This window comes from Aythya ferina, assembly GCF_964211825.1.
Source record: "Aythya ferina genome assembly, chromosome: 7".
Taxonomy (NCBI): Eukaryota; Metazoa; Chordata; class Aves; order Anseriformes; family Anatidae; genus Aythya; species Aythya ferina.
In genome coordinates, this window is record NC_140302.1 from 26,955,865 (window position 1) to 26,973,812 (window position 17,948).

Here is a 17,948-nt window from a genome sequence, read left to right on the forward strand (position 1 = left end):
TAGCATGGACAAAACCAGCAAGTTTATTTAAATTTCAAGTTTTTCAAAATATCAAGTTTCTCCTCTCATGTTCATGTGGCCTCAAGCACAACAGGGCCTCAACCTCATCTGTATCCCACAGTGTCACAATAATACAAGAAATAAATGACAACAGACTAACACCACTTCAGTCTCTGTAAGGAAATATAATTCTTCCAAAGCAATCCTTCATCTGAAAAGTTAATAAAATAGTACATAAAGGTGACCTGGTAGATATAATTTACTTGGGTTTTCAAAATGCTTTTGATAAGGTCCCTCATAAAAGAATATTAATGATAATGAGAATGATCTTACATTTATGGTAGTGCCTTTCATTCAGATGAATCCCAAAGTGCTTTACAAAGTTTTTACTAACTGATTGTACAAATTGTGTCATATATATCCCCAAAGTGCTTCTAGGTCTGGGAGAAGGCATGACAGCTATTTAATTGCCTAACATGCTGCTGTCCAATATTTTAGAGCATGGAGTAAACGCAAATACTCCAGCCCTGTGCAATTAGAGTGAGTTTAGGCAGATAAAACTACTTTCCAAAGCTGAAATTTGGGTGACAATCAAGGCCATCTTCTCCCTCTGCCCTCACCCAAATGTTGAGGGATGCCTTGGGCTGAATAGGTGAAAGGTTCAGCTGGGAAAAAAAAAAAAATCTTTTTTTAGTTGTTCCCAAACATACAATAGCAACTCGAATGAAATCACCATTTTGTAACAAACAAAAGCAAAAGTCATAATGGCTCAATACCAGGTGGTGGTGGTGCCCAAGTGACAAGGGGACCCATTCTGACAATGAGCTGTGGTCACACTCCAGTCCACACCTGGCCGGTGAGCTCCTCCAGCACTGCCTGGGGCTGCAGGACACTGCACCTCTGCTCACACAAAAAGCTGCAAAAAGCTGGGAATCCCCCAGTAAGTTTCAACCCCTTTCTGCTGTAGGAAGATCAAGAATTATTTGACTCAACAAAAGAATTTCCTACACCCAGCTTTAATAAAAATCACTTAAAGGCATCTGGACCCTATATTAATTTCAATTTTTCAAATGCATGTCTTTCTTCTGTGACCTTGCCTGCTTTTCAGACATTCTTTCATGTTTTGCTATTTTTTGCCAATAATAGCTGGCCTTTCTCCCCATTAAAGTATTTACTTGTAATAATTAATTAATACCTCAAAGCCCAAAAGTCAGCTAAAGGGACTGAACTCAGCAAGCATCATCTCTGGTGTGCAAATCCTCTTTTATGTTTTTTTCTTTATTTGTTGTATTTTTTTCTGCTTCCTTCTTCAATAAACAACACAAGCAAAGTGCTTTGATGAGCAAGAAAATGGCAGGCACAGAAGAGTTTCTCAGCTAACAAACAGCTCAAAGCTTTCCTGATTCACTCGGGGCTTCCTAAAGCTTTTTCCATGGAGGCTGGTTAGTGGATGGGGGATCAGCCCGAAAGCCACAGAGACGTTTTTATCTGAAGCAGTACACAACAGCTACAGTTTGTGGCCATCTGTGCTTGGCCATCAGACTCTAGAGAAGCACCATCATTTTAATCTTCTTCTCCAGTCTTTCCATGTTTTTTTGACCTTTGTCCTTCAGCTTCATAAGCAGCAGCCAATGCTGACAGTCACCAGCAGGACATCTTCAGTTCTCATTAGTGTTTGAGAAGCAATCTCTGCCTTTCCTTTGCAGTAAGCTTTGCTTTGAGATGTATATTTTAGACTCTACTAATCCGGACTATTATAATTTTGAAGACAGATCCAGCAATAAGCATATTCTGTTTAGAGAGTATCAGAACACTTAATTTAAAGGCAGAAAATGTCTTGTTTAATTGCCTGAAATCAAAGGTTTCATATTTTAATTAAGCTTTTAAGAGGAGCTATTTCATTGCTCTTTTTTTTTCCTTTTTTTTTTTTTTTCTCTCAGATATGAAGGTCATTAAAGGATATCTTTACTGATTATGCAATATTAAAATAATTTCACCAAGTGTCATGCCAAAGGTCTTATATAGTCTTATAGAGATACTAGCTTACACCTGAGTGTTACCCATTATCAGTGATTAGGAGATGAACAGCACTCACTTACTATGCCTGGCTCAGTGCAAAGGACCACCTGAAACTCCATGTCCTCTATTTCTCATTGCTCACAAAGAATGAAGATGCAAGAAAGCTGAATCTCCCTAGATACAAATTGTTCCACGGTTAGACAAATTGGGCAGCTTTTCTACCGTTTCTTAAATGAATAGCCTAAAGCCAGATACTTGACCAGTGTAAAATCAAAGCAAGAAGCTTAAAAGTAGGGTTCAGAAAGACCCCTGGAGGTACCAAGGTGGTAAACAGTGAATATCTGTGTTCTGTTTTTTGTTTGTTTGTTTGTTTGTTTTTTTGATATTGTTTTTTTTGTTTGTTTTTGCAATGATAAACTCTGAAGTTTCCTTAGTGTCCAGTCAGGCACATAGTTTATCAGGGTAAAATCATCATTCCTGTGATCAGCAGAAACAACAAAGGAGCTCTTTCCTACAGATTTGTTGATGTCTGATAAAATAGAAGCTTATAAACCTTTTTGTCTTTGGAGGAAATAATAAGCTTTCTCTTCTCTACCTCACCATGTGAAAGCCAGAATGCCTTTGAGATCACTGCTAGAACCTGCCTTCCAGTGCCAGGAGAGGTGACTAGCTAGAAGACCTCCCTGTGCACCACTAGTCCTGTAGCCTCAGACATAGCCATGGAGGATTTCACTTCATTTATGAATTTTCTTATTTGGGAGAGTGAAACAAGCTAGATGAAATGAAAAAGCTGAGGACTTTTTGCCCAAACTTCAGCTTAGAAGACAGGATTAATATCCAAATCACTAAGCACAGGACAATTCAGTGATACTTCAGCTGTTACTCACACACATCCATACCTTAAGTTCCCGCTGTTATTTTCTATTGGCTTTGATGTTTTGGTATTATTTGATTGAAGCAGAAATGCCAAAATAATCTTTATAAAAAGGCAAGTGGGCTTAACTTGGAGGCAAAAGTAGTATAAAGGTTGCTTTCTGTCCTAGCTGTGTAGGTAGAAAGATTTCTGCTCACTTCTAATACCCTTGGGCACACGTTTGAAATGCTCTATCTAGCCCTCTACCAGAGGCAGCATTCATCTCGTGTTTATCACCATCCCACCTGAGTGCTGCATTATTATATTTTTGCAGAGCTAAACAAAGGGCAAGCTCCCTCTCTTTGCCATGACAGCTTGTCAGACTTTGCAGTACATTCCATATTTCATATCAAAAGAGTCCCCCTCAAATTCAAGTTATATAAATTATAAATAGCTAGGTAAACTCAACCTTCCTCTGCCAATTCTTTTAGACCGGAGCCAGAAGCCAAAACAACAAAAATCTTGTGAGAACAGTCATCCAGGGCCATGCTGTCAAAAATCTCCAACAAGGATCTGATTTGTCAACAGAAGTCATCATTTCACAGGGAGCTCAATTCCTGCTTCAGCACTGCCCTGGCCAAATCACTCACAGGTTTTTTTTCCTGAGTGATTCCATGCCCTCACATTATAGCTTTTTATTTCCCACATACTCTCCTTGGAAGGTAGAAAGGTCTCATTTTTAGCATAATCCTTTGAGAACAATAGGGAAGGGAGATTATCTTGTGAAAGCACTGCCCCACAGCCTGTCCTCCCATCCTCAGGTGCAGCGGGAGCCTCCTCGAGCCCCAGCAGTGAAACCACATTCCCTTGGGAAAGCTCTGCCTCACCTTCTACTGCCCACAGGCTCTGGAAAACATTACCTTAACTGTTAGACAGTTTAATTTCAGCTACAAACATGCATTCATGCACTGGTGGCCTATTCAAGGAGGCTTTCTAGGCATAATAATGGTTTTAATGCAAAGTAATGGTTTTAAATATTTTTTTGCTGCCAAGGTGACATAAAGAGACTTCAGTGCAGTATAAGGCTGTTCTGTAGGCAACTTATTGGTTTAAACTTTGGTCTCCAGTAAATGTTTTTCTGTGTGGTGTGCACCTGGCCATTCAAACCTGATCAACGTTTATTGCTTTGTTTTTTACAACACGTTTTTGTCCCCTCAGTAAAGACATTCCTAAGGCAACAAGCCTGTGAAAGGCAAGCCACAGAAATAGGGACTGGGAGGTTTTCCAAACCCATACAAAGCTAGCCTCTTTCCCATACCCTCTGGGTACTCATGTGCTGGGAAGACACAGGTGCAGGCTGATGGAAAAAGGAGAATGAGAAGGTGAGAGAAGGCAGATTGGTCCCATATCCCCCTTACGCTGATGCAAGGCACACTTATACCTCGTGAGTCAAGGTACAGATTTCATCCAAGAAACTCTCTTGCTTTTGGAAGTCAGTGGCACTGCAGGCAACAAGGGAACCTTTTTCCTGGGTAAACAGTTACTTGAAATATTGCTAGCCAGGCGCTGATTGCCACTGGCATTTGTCTTTCAGCAGCTGTCACAGCAGGCTCCTTGGGAGGTGTGGGAAATGTCTTGCAATTATGTGCTTTATCATGCACTCTAGAGAAACATTTGGCCATATGTATTTGCACAAGGATGCACATATCCAGCACGCAAGAGCGTCCATGCTATGTGCTATCAACATAAAATAACTCTCCCTTTCACCTCTCTGCCTGTCTTGCACCTGGTTGTTTTCTTAAACAGATTTAGAGGGTGGAAATGCTAATTTTAAGCCAGATGAGTGGATATAGTACTACTTCTTCCTCTCTCACCACACTTTTCCTTCTTCTCATCAGATTTCAGAAATATGGCTTATCGCAGAACCCAAAACTTCTCATGTCTTCTGTATAGGCTCCATTGCAAGACATTGGGGAGTTCTTGACCATCTTCTCCAGAGGTCTCTAACTCCACCTGATTTTCCCTTATTTTGCATCTTGCTTCTTCCTATCCTGTGTCACCCCTGCAACCACCTAAATATCCCTTTCCTACACGTTGTATCTCAGCCCTTCACAGATATTGACAGTGATGGGAACTGGGCTTCCTGCCCACTTTCTGTACCTGTGACCAGCTCCTAGACATTCAGTGCAAATGTATAAGCTGCAATGTTAAATCACTGGCTACCCTAGAAGCTTACCGAGCTCTCGAGTCTGTGGGATGGTCTTCAGGGCAGACTTTGTCTAGTTTGTCCCCATGTCTTCCTTTTCAGAGCATCATTAAAATGGCTGTGGGGATAGCAGTTTCCAAGGTTCCTTGGGAAAAAAAAAAAAATATATATATATATATATAATTAAAAAATTACTTTTCTAATGGTACACATGGAATCCTGGCTCTGAGCTATTACCTGTTAAGCTATTGCCCAGCAGAGTTGACAAAAGACTAGTGGGGCAGAATCTAACACCTTCGCCTCTCCACACATGCTTATACCACGTCTGCTTAACTGTTTGGCTTGTTCTTTCACAAGCCTATTTGTATGAGCAAGCCTCATTCTGCAGCAATAAAAGTTCCCAGCTGTGCTCACTGTTAGTTGGTACAAAAGCAGGCCAAGCAAACCAACCAGAATTGCTTAGTCTTGATCCCCTAAACTTGTAATTGTACAGCAAAACACTCCTTTCTTATTGTTAACCTTGGAGGGGAAAGTGGAGGAAGGTCTGATTGTGGAGAAGGAACTATTAAATTCCTGGATTTGTCAAACAGGCACAACTCTGTCACAGGACCACTGGTACAGCGTAACAGAGTCCTGAAGGAAGGCCTGATGGGTGACAATGGACAGTCAATAGAGTTAGGTCCTCTCACGGAAGCCAAACAAGTAACTTGTCCACCTCCAGTACCCTGAACTACTCTCTTTACATTAATCTGACAATTTAATTTCTTGTTCAGATGTTGTTTTTTTTTTATTTTTGCTCCATTTGAAGGTCCTAGAAGGACCTCCTGTGGCTTCCACAAAGCAACCCAGAGCAGAACAGTATGGGGCCTTGGTGGTTTCTATGAGTCCCCCAATTAAAATGGTAAGTGGCTCTGCAATATTGTTACAAAGTTAGACAAATCTGGCTCAGTGTTACAAAACTTATCATTTTGGGAACAAAAAAGGCAGGAGTTAAAGCTTTATAACCTTCCTAATTTTACACTGCCCTCCCAACCAGCTGGTGTTAAGTGGTATAAGCTTTGTTTTACAAGAAAGCTAGGGAAATTGTTTCACATCAAAAATCTCCTTTCAGACTTACATAGGCAACCATTGTTATTCATTTTAGAGGAGTTTTATAGCAGTCCAAGTCCTGGAGAGTAAGTACATTTAACTGATCTTGGAGATACAACATTATTGGTATCACTAATTCCACAGCCATCTCTTTTTTCCTCAGGACAAGGGAGGTAATTTTCCTAAAATGACATTGTTTTATAAAATACCTCTTTTCAGTACTATACATCTACCTTCTGGCAGCATAGTTTAATTTGCATTTAAATCATTTCCCGATATTGTAGGAAAAGTAATTATACATAACACTAACAAATTTTCAAGCCTTGGCTTTTAATCGGTCCACAACAAAATCACTCTTGTAGGTTCTAAAACTACCTACCCAAAATGTAAAAATCCCAATACCAGACCTGCCTCTTTCTTAAGGCCCTTCTGTTTGCTAGTGCATGTCATGCATTGTATTCAGATCCATAGAAAAACACACTGGTATTTTTATTCCTGGTTTCTCTGCTGGGTTGTGTCACTTTGGTTTGCTGATTTTACCCTAGTAGAAAGGTTCAACTTTGTTAGCTGAGCAGAAGATCATATGGGGATCCCAGACTCATGATACTAAAAGCATTACAATCCACTAATCTTTTATAAAAGTTACAAATGTTGGATCATGGCCAGATTCTAGCACATATGAGGCAGGGAATTTATGTAGCTAGAGCCAATATGGTCACAGGACATTCAGTTTTGGTTGGAAATGCCCTGGGCCTTGGCTTTCTGGTTTGTTCTAGAGGCCATTTGTCACAATCAGATCAAGATATAATTGCACAATTCTCGAATTTTTCAAGCTTTTGATTCATATTAATTATTTAAAAAAAAAAAAAAAAAAACTCCACCGAAGATGTAGATCACTTTTAACAAGACTCCAAATTGTATTAAAAGAGAACATCCTTGAAAGCTGCTTAGCATGTCACAGTCTTTTTCCCTCAGAAAGATAATGCTTTATAGAAGATGAGCTGTATTTTTCAGTGCTCTGGTTATCTGCTCGTGAGCCACGTGAAGAGAAATACAACCCCCTGTACTAAAAGTGCCAACTCAGAATCGTTAAGCCATTAACTGTAGAGCAAGTCAGATGCGAAAGAGAGAATGATGCATCATAGAGGCCATCATATGGTCCATAAAGTCAATATTGAAGCCATGAAATTCAGACGTGAGTGCAGTTTTCCTCAAGGTTTAGGATCTGCCTTGATCTAATCCATTAGCCAAGCCCCCTCTCTACCATTAAAAGTGATTCAACCCTTACAATAATTCAAGACTGAAATTGCTAATGACATTCTGTGGATCTCCCTTATAATTAAATCTTATCTGGTGCTTGAAGAACCCTCTATGCAAGTGGTCCTAAGGATTTTAGCACAGGAAATATCTGTCCATAAAAAGGTAGTGAACTGTGCAGTAAATTCTAGCAAACCCAACATTTTGCAAGGCTGTACACTGAGCCTAGAACAATATTGAAAAGGATCACTTGGCACCCATCCTTTAATATACACCAGATTTCATCAATGAGGTATTACTGAGCCAACAGGAGATTTTTCAGATTAAATTTCCAAAGCTTCTCAGAGAAGGTGAATGACAGTGATGACCTCTGCTATTTTCACCTCCCAAGATGTTTTTAATTTGTTCTTTAGCTTGCAACCTTTCCACAGATGTCTATAGCTGATCACTCTAGGATGATTCCTCATCAGAATGATGGTAGCAAATGAAAGGTCTCCACTGCCAGTACATGAAAATGCTAAGGAATCAATTTTCACTAAGATTTGAACTAGAACATGGATACAAATGAATAGATCAGAGTGTGTCAGCTCAGTTGACATGGATGAAAGATTTGTGAGAAGACTGTCAATAAAACAACTCAGAAGAGCTATTTAAAGGCAATAGCTCCAGACTGTGGTGAGGGCTAGGAAGCCTGAGATCCACAGCACAAAAAACTAAATGAGCTGAACTACACCCTGAACTTATAAAAGTCATTGATGCAACTGGGTCTTGGTTTGATGTCCCACTATAGCTTTTAGAATTACTTTTTGTCCCCTTTTACTAACTTTAAAAAAGTAAAAACAGTGGAAAACGTCAACATGAACAATCTTATGAGAAAAAAGGCACAGCCTGGTGCTAGAGATAGGCCTATTTATAAGAATAGATGCATCACAACAGATGTCAGCTCTGTAACAGTGCTGCACAAAGCATCCGAGCGGCAGCCAGAGAATTATGATAATAAAAAGAGAGGAAGAGAGTTGTTTTGAGATAAGAATTGCATTAAATGGGGAATATTGTGTAACTGTGATTTAATTGAATATATTTGTGAATATATGTATGAAAATAAAACCTTTTTCATTTACCACACAATGTAATAAGTTAACAGTAACCTGAAGTCTTAGTAAACTCATCACTGTAGAACATCATTTAAACTCTCTATTATTCCAACAATTTATCTTCATTATTTTCCTCTGTGTCTTCCTAATACTCTCCAGTTAAGGAGATACCACCTATTTTTGTTGGTGCCTGCTTTCTGCAAAGAAAGATATGGCCAATCATCTCATAAAAGATGACTCTCTATCTAACCTCCAGTGAGTTACTTAATCCTAATCATGTCTTTCACTTTGAAAAAAAAAAAAAAAAAAAAAAAAAAAAAATCCCTCTTTTTCTATCCAAGCACTAGAAGGTCTTTAAGACAGGACACATACTTTATTACATTTCTGCTCAGCACTTATATTTATGATGTACCCATTTCTTGCTCCTTTCTGCTCCATTTCCATACTATAAATTATTGCTATTGATAAACCTGTGTTATCACAGCTTTTATTCTAGTTACGTTATTGTCCTATAAGCTACTTTAATTAATAAAAGAAACTATTTTGATATCTTTTTTTTCTCTTGTTCTAGCAGAGCTCCAAAACTGAGCTCATGTATTTAGTACTTTTCTCTGAGCAGGACTGGGCTCCAGTCCTCTTTTAGCCTTTCCGCCAGGTGCAGAAGAATTACATTGGTGTGAACCTGACCTGATGTTTTATGGAGTTTTAATTTTTTTACTATACCTTCTGTAAAAGCAGTGAATGCACACAGCCTTCCAAACAGTTCTGGCCCTCACTGGCTTGATGGAAAGGAGGTTAATAATATATCTGGATAAAACAAATAGTTCAATGGATAGCACACATTGATTAATATCTGCTGCAGTGCCAGCAAAACTGGGGGAACAGCACATCGTAATTCTGTAATAACTGAAGATGTGTTGCTGGTGGAAGGGGAAAAGAGATTATCACACTGCTTTGTTTTCTAGCTGTGCCTGGCAGCTAGCTCAGAGTAATGCACAGATATAGGGTCAATCTCTCCCCTCCCCTCTTAATTTCTGGGACGGTGAAATATCTGGACCCTGACGCCGCAGAGCACTTGAAGCTCAAGACGTGCATTACATTTCGATGTGAATTGCCAGTAAATCCCTTCTAGGATGTGCCTGGAGAGGGAATGGGGTGAGATTAAAGGCAGGGCTATAAGTTTGAAGAATATGAAGCCGACATCTTATGTACAAACAAGTGCTGCAGGGTGCTGAGGGGTTGTACCAGACCATCCATGGTACCCAGCCCCAGGCTGACCAGCACAGGCCAGCCCAGCAGGAGGGGGAGAAGCTGCACATGAGAGGCTGAATTTTCTCACTTCCACTCACACTGCCAGGGTGTCATTGCTAAACACCCTCGCTTTTTGTTTGGCAGTAAATAATTCATGTATCCAAGCTGTAGGCGGGATACGTTTCAGGCAGAAAGGAAGGACTTCAATGAGCAGCTCTTTAAATATGCATCGCCTCCTGTTTGCAGGCACAATGTGTGGGTGCAGCCGTAAACTCAAATTATCTTGTGTTTGCTGGCACCTCTAAATACACCAGCAAAATTACTGCTGTGGCTATTTATGGGGTAGAGAGGGAGGGAGGCTTCAAAAAGAAAAAAACAGTCTGTTTTAATCTGGTCACTTTTTTTTTTTTTTTTACTGAAACAATTGGCATTACTGTGACTGCATTGTATCCCCAGTGGGGGGAAGAGTTACAGGTATTTTAATTATATATTAGTACAGCATTAAGCTAGTTTTATTTGCTGAACATTCTGTCAATTACTGTTGTTACTTGAGAAGCATGACTGCTCCCAGGTTGATCATGTATTTAACTAGCCAGTCAATGCTATTAATCACCAACTATTTTCAGCATAGGATATTAACACTGAAACCTATCCAGGGGGGCTTATAAATGGGTACTGGTGCTCTTCAGAGGGAAACACTGTCTTTGAATGCAAGAGAGGTTCTCTCAAGTCTTTTTTTTTTTTTTTTCCTTTTTTAACTGCAATCTGTATCCTAAAGGGGAATGAATAATTGTCCTTAATGAAATAACTGCCATTCCAGAAAATTAGTGAATATGTGATCATCACATCACCATATGAACAGGGGCAGGAGGTCTGTTGCTGTGATGCAGCTTCTGTAAAAACCAGTGAAGTATAAGAAAATAGACATGAAAACCAATGAGGGACATCCTCCTCTCCGGGCATTGGAGGTACCCAGGTGAGGTTGAAATGCATGCATGGCTGTTAGGGATTGGAAATAGGACTCTGTAGTCTTTTTCTTGATTGTGGTAGACACTGGTCTTTCCTTGCCTGTTGCCCACAGAAGCAGGGGACTACCTGCATGATTTGAAGCCAGAGGCTTTGGCAGGGGGGCAGACCCCCTCTGCAGAAGTTAGCCATGATCTCCAAACATTACCTATTCCCTCTGCAGAACTTATCTATGAAAATCAAGCTTTAATTATATTTCAACCCCCTCCTCCCCTCCCCTTGTGTTCTGAAAGCCCCAGCAAACTGTTCCATGCTGCTTCAGTGGTTTTGCAACAGGGCCCTGTGGGAGGGATGAGGAGAGCCCACCTCAATGTCTCCAGATCTCTGGTAAACAGAGGAGGGTTGTCATGCCCAACACAAATTATGTGGTATCAAATGTTCCAGATACATGCTTTGCATTCTGGATTGAGCTTAGTTGACATACACAATATATTTATCTCCACATAGTGGAATAATCAACTGAAAACTCACTTTCATTAGCTTCATCTCCCTATTGTTGGCTCACATCCTGAAGTTTTCATACAACATCTGCAAAAGTAATAAACTAATTATAGAAGCCATCTGGAACAAGAACAGAGTAGAATAATTTTATTTTTTTAAAAAGCCCTTGCTAAATAAATGGTACCATAATAGATGGGGTGTCAGAAGAACAATGATCATAACAAACTCAGCATCATTAAGGGGGAATGCAAGGAGATTTACATCAAGAATCTCATGATTGCTCATTAGTAGAGACACAGCAGAAGCATTACAATCCGTCGATGATACAGTCCCCATACTGAGATGGAATTCCTACCTGAAACCGAATGTTACTGCATGGGTAGCCCAAGTGGAAAAGGGGAGGAGAAGCAATTGTTGCTTTGTCCTTGTGCTCTGCAGTCAGGACCAGGGAATAACCCCTGAAGAGGGGAGGGTTAAACAATTACAGGCAGTCACTCCTCTGTCACCTTCCATTCAGGATGGCCCTCCTGTTTAACAGTACTGTACTACAGAGATGTGTGACACTGATAGGCCAGTAGAGTGAGCTGTGCTTCAGGTACTGGGCTTTCCATCTACCGGAAAAGTACAAAGCACAGTGAAATTCAGAACAAAACACATAAAATCATAAGTCTTATACTGCTGCAAAGTCCCTTAATTTACAAGACACATCACTGGCTCTTGGACATTTATGGATGAACAGCGAAGATCTGTCCACCAGGAAAACACACTCATCATTTTCATTGTCTGTCCTCTCTCCCCTGACATCCTTTGCCTCCAGGAAACTCATGGTGACACAGAGGAAGCCAGCTGCTTCGAACCATGAAACTCTCCTTCATCTGCTTCAGCTCTGTGCATCCCAGTGAGCATTATCTCCTACAGTGTGGCCCACAATTAGTCTCTAGCATTGAGTCTCCAGGTTTGGGAAACAACCCTTGGGTGCATGAATAGTTCATCTGTACATGAGCAAAGTGGTGACTGCAGCCATCACCATGGGGACAAGGGACATGCACCACAAAAGTGGAGAAGTGGACACCTCTTAATCAGAGCATGCAGCGAAGCCCTTAGCAATAGAATCCTAAATCAGCCCCAGGGACTATCACGTTGGCACCCATGCACAACTAGGTATCCACAGGGAGGAAGAGACAGAACTGCTTCTGACTGGGCTGGTGCCCCCAGACAGCACCAGCTCTGCAAGAAGCAGTTTTTCTAATGTAGGTGAAGATGTATCTATGCTCTCCTTGAGGTAAAGAAATGAGTTGGTAAGCCATTCTCCTCAGAAAGGAGCTTGAATGTACAATCTCACTAAATACTGGAGATCTGAGGACAAAGAAAGAGCTTCTTTTATCTCCCTAGCCTATTACTGAGCAATGAGCTGGAGTTCAGCTTGTGGTAGAATGGGTTTTTGTTTGTTGGTAGTATTGTTTGCTAATTAGAGGTGACTGCTTTGACATAGAAGATCCTGACTGCTTAGTGCATGGCTTCTGCTAGTACTGCTTTGAGGGCAGCTTGTGTTTCAGTGCTTTCAGAGGAGGATGAGAGTGTGACAACATGCCTAAGCATTTTGTACTTGATGCATGTGCACAAATATGGAAATGCGGCACATATATTAACATCTTCCAATGGCCATAATGGCAAATAATGCATTCATGTGTTCATTCCAATACTTAAATAATAAATAGCTCTATTATAATCAAAAAGCAGTTCCCCTGAGGGGAAGTGCAGCTTTAAAGAATTTTCTTATCTGTATTCTAGCTAATTACCTTTGGCCTGAACTTATTTAGAGAAAGGTCTGGGATTCTGTTAGTTACCCAGCTGCTGAATCAATGCCATCCTGCTATAACGTATTTCAACACACATCATTAATTCTGATTAAAAAGCATCACCCAGTTGTGATTCTTATTAGAACTCTATTAGTGTCTCTGCTAATAGATGCCATCTCTGTTATTATCATAATTATTATTATTTATCACTTATGTTACTGCAGCGGTGCCTTCAGGGCTCATTCATAAGCCAGGCCCTTACTGAATCTTTTGCAAACACGGAATCCAAAAAAAAAAAAAGCCTCCTGTCCTCAGTACCTTTATTGGGTAAATCAACAGATAAAAGATGATAAAAGATGGAGGAGTATAAGAATACAAAGGGACCATTTAGGTCAGCATTGAGACATTGCTCTCAGCAGCTCTGAAGCCAAACTATAGCCATGATTCCACCAAATAAAACCAAAGAACCCTGAGTACCAACTCAGGGTTCAGTCAGCACTTACCTGTGGATTTTGGCAGTGTCTGTGTTTTCAGAAGCTGTGTGTGCCACCACCCGTTCCTCTCAGTGCAGAGACACATGTTCCAGCAGATGTGAACATGGGGATCCAGAAGACATGAATTAAGCTGCAACCTCCAGATGACTGTCCATCCAAGTAAACCGTAGCTCCTACTTATCTGGGGTGTGCAAGATACACTCGAGCATGACCTACAACTATGAAGCTCATTTACAGTAGTTTTATTATATGCAACATGCTTCTGTAGTTAGTCTTCTATATAAACAATCCAATTTTCAAAGTACCGCATCCTCAGGACCCAAGACTCATAGTAGCAAACCATATTTTATGCCCTAGCTGCAGGGGCCATGTTTTTCCAATTACCCTGTGGAAAGCAAAATGTATAGCTGGCCACAAAGTCCTACTTGTGAAAGGGAAAAAGAACAGGGTAGGATGAACTGAGGGAGTAGGTATATTTCCAAGTAATAAATAGAGCAGGGAGTTCAGGAAAAGTCAGTTTGATGAAGAAGGAGACCAGACTATACACTCTGTAGCTCCTCTGAATCCCAACAATCTGGAATCAATCATTTGGCTCTATGTGGCCTTGTAACATTAAGGAGAACATAAGCACTGGTTTGAGACTTGTGAGATGCTTTGTAATCCCGGGACAGAAGGTATCAAAGAACTGCAGCATACTTACTGTTAAAAATGTTTTCATAGCACAATTATAGTGCAATTGCAAAGAGATCTTGCATTCCTGCATCCCTGTAGCCCTGGGCTGTCTTGCTACAAACTCTTTTGCAACTTAGCTTGGAAGATTAATATTTTAAGAGCAGCTAATGCTGCTAATTGAACAGGGAAACAGACATGTCAACCTTTGTTTTCCACAGGACTCACTTCAGAAGCATGAATGATAAATGAACCCCAAGAGACATTATCATAATCATCACTCCAAATAAATTCTTCAGACAATGAAGTTCATGGCCATTAACTTTCAGTGAGATGCAGAAAACACACTCGGTGCTAAGCTACTTCCTAAACACATGAATATGTATTTTGCCCCACTGTAATGAACTGATACAGCTTAGATGAAAAAGACCATGACCAGGTGAAGGCAACAGGGAGGAAGCTCAAAGCAAGGAGAGAGATTGAATTAGCAATCGCATTTGGCCTGTGCACTTACCATGGAGCTCCACAATAAATGTCTTGATAAGACCACACAGCCAACAGTTCCCACAACAGCTTTTGGCACTGAAACAGGAGAGTGGCCCTGCTATCAAAGAACAGCAGGTGTTTGCCGGTATGAGACAGAAAGCTTTAATTCCCAGCTTAAAAGAAACCACTGGAGCTGAGAAGAGCAGCAAAAATGAGTTGGGTCTTTTGTGTCGTTAGGCACCAATGATATAAGGTGACTTCTGTTCAAGCATACTCCACCTCAACCTTGTAATTACTTTAGTATTTTGGGAGGTGAATCTCAGGATTGTGTTTTACCAGGCAGAAGTGATATTCTGAGCCATATGTCACATCCTCACTGTATATGCATGAGGACCTGGACATGGGGTTGGCAGGTTGTTGGCTGTGCAGGAGAGATCCCAGTATCCTTCTTTGGTGCAAGAGATCCTTGATTCAAGCTCTTGTTTTTGAACTGTTTTGAAAAAGATGCTTCCCACTCCCTGATGCTTTTGTCCAAAATAAATAGAAAGAGAAATAAATAAATAAGGATTTTTCATGAAAGGAAGAAACACAGAAAAGTACTTGTTTCTGATTTTTAATGAAGAAGGTCATTTTCTTGAGAAATGACTTGCTGGCAATTTTTGTATCAGGTCTATTTGCGGGCTCCCTGCAGTGACAGGCACATATCTTCTTTCCCAATTACACCACATTTCTTTGTAGATTCAGCTGAAGGAAAACATGTTAAATAAATTATTTGTTTCTAATTATTCACTCAACTCTAAACACACACACACATGTCTTTACATAGAGACTTAGCAGGCAGACCAAAATATTTGCTATTTTAAGAGCTTAATGGGAAATAACACAGACAAATGTCTCTTCTGATCACAAGCAGGTACATCACCACTTCCCCGCACACAACATTGAGGGCAGAGATTTGTTCCCTGACAGCGAGTAACAATGTGACCAAAAGGAATGTACTGAAATAAGACAAAACTGCAAGCCTATAAATATTACTCCGTAAATATTTTATTCATTTTAAAGATAAAAAGGAAGGCGCACAGCCATTATGCTACATCTGTGCCTTCAGAACTGTGATCCATCGAACTGATGAAATTCTGATGGTGACTTCCAAAAGCTGTGTGATCCTCCACTCTGACAAGACCTTCTGTCATCTAAAGAGTAGAGGTGAAACAGAATAATACAAAAGAAATGAGCATAGAAGAGAGTATTAGTTAATCTTGGAAGACATACACAAATTTATTTACTCTTTCATTATGATTCAAAGATGTGGAAAACAAGCTCTTTTGCTTCTCGTCTTACAAATACTACTATTTCAGGTTTGGGGGGTATGTTTTTTTGCTGTTGTTGGGTTTTGTTTGTTTGTTTTGGTCTGGTTTTGGTTTTGTTTTTATAGTCTTACAAGAGAGGTGCAGAGCAACGTTGTCAGGCAGCTAGATGCTAATGTTAAGGGGTCAGCTGAACCTGTAGAATTTTTCTATGTGCTCTCCATAGTGGTCCCTTCCTCCTGCATCATTAACCCAGTGAATGCCCCATTAGACACATCTGTCAGGCAGCAAATGAGCTAGCACATTTTCCAGCCCCTTCCTGGGGCTGGTCAACCCAGGCAAAGCCTTGGTGGTAGATTCATCCCTACAAACCACAGCATCAGGGAGAGCATTAAACAAGTGCCTTGGACATAATGATGCACTGATGCACTCACCTATAGTTAGAAAATAATATCAGTTTCTGAGGAAAAGGGAAGACCAGGGTTATTGCACAGGATATGGCCTTATGCTAACAGTCTCCTGATTTCCAGCCCTGCTGCCCCGTATCTGCTCATAACTGAAGACCTCAGATCATTCCTGCCTGTTTTTTCCTGTTTGTTAAGGAAAGGCATAAAAGACACTCACAAATGCCTTAGATTTGCATCAGGTGAAATAATAATACAGTAGTGCAGGGACTTCAGACATCTCTGAGCTATTCATATTCTTTCAGTCTGCAAAAATGTACTAGAGACGGAGAACCATTGAGCCGGTTATCATTCTACAATGTCCTCAAAAGACTTTTTTGCAAACCCTGACAGTGGGCCTTTCACTTTTTGTTCACATACTTTGCTTCAAAAGGAAAAAGAAAAAAAAAACAAACAAACATGAAAATCAATGTTGAGCCTCTGACATGTGAATAATATAAGACAAAAAGTCCTGAAATTTCATGGATTTTTTTGTTTCAGGAAATGGCCTGACTGATACAATCTAGACTAAGCAACAAATGAACTTTAATATTATTGTCCGTTTGGTATCTTCACACTCATCTTCGTTCTGGAGAAAGGGGGAGCTTGTGAAATCCTGGAATTTATGTTATTTAACAAGTCCCTTTAGCTTATCATGCCTAAACTCATGCTTAAGCATTTTTGTTATGTGTTAATGAGCACAGACTCAGCAATTTATCTAAGTACGTTCTTAACACTGCTTTTAGCTTTGCAGATTTCCCAGCAGGCTGCCAGCCTTCTCCAACTAATTGACCTGGCTTCTGCTTCACAAAAGACAAAAAACAATGGACTGGGGAGCATTCACTTGCTATGGCAGAAAAGGCCACCATCATCTGACTGCCCTGGCACAGAAGTCTTTGGAAGACTTAATTGTGACAGAGCTCAATCCTATCTCCTCTAAGGCTAACGGCAGTATAGTACCCTAAGAGTCTCACCGTGACTGTAGACATTTCTGTGGCTCTCTCTGGCCTCTCAAAGGACCCCTTGTTCCCACTTCTCCATCTAGACATGGTGGCAGCATCTCTGTCCCCTCTGCAGCCACAGGAGACCCATTTTCATGTTTGAACATCAGAGCTGTGAATCCCAATATTTCCCTTGGTGGTAAGGCAGCAGCCAACTTGAGACGCAAGCTGGACTTTCTGAAGTCTCCTCAGCCTCCCACACATGCTTTTTCATGCCTTTGAGCTCAAAAAGGGACCAAAAAGGGACTGGAAACCCTTTGGCAGCACTTTTTATGCTAGTGACATCTGACACTGCAGGACATGGACTCTGATTTCACCAACTGAGATCAAACCCTAACACCTTCTCACTGGGTCTCCAGTCATACCTCCAGTCAACTTGGAAATGGGATAAAATCATCTCATAATAAAAATATGAGCACAGTCAGAGGGCCAGGAAAAAGTCCTCACTACAACAACACCTTAAATTGATCCCTACTTGGGTCAAGACTGGGGAAGCTCAGAAGAAGACGATCC

The 17,948-nt window shown here is 40.6% G+C and overlaps 1 long non-coding RNA gene across 1 annotated transcript in view; it reads right to left on the minus strand.

Annotated features, from left to right (window-relative positions):
* LOC311440103 overlaps positions 1 to 17,948 on the minus strand; it is a 45,105-nt gene continuing 27,157 nt past the window's right edge. Inside the window, exons 2-3 of the long non-coding RNA XR_014695212.1 lie at positions 5,109 to 5,223; positions 1 to 665 (exon numbers count right to left, since the gene is read on the minus strand). This is a non-coding gene — a long non-coding RNA (uncharacterized lncRNA). The remainder of the gene's footprint in view (positions 666 to 5,108; positions 5,224 to 17,948) is intronic.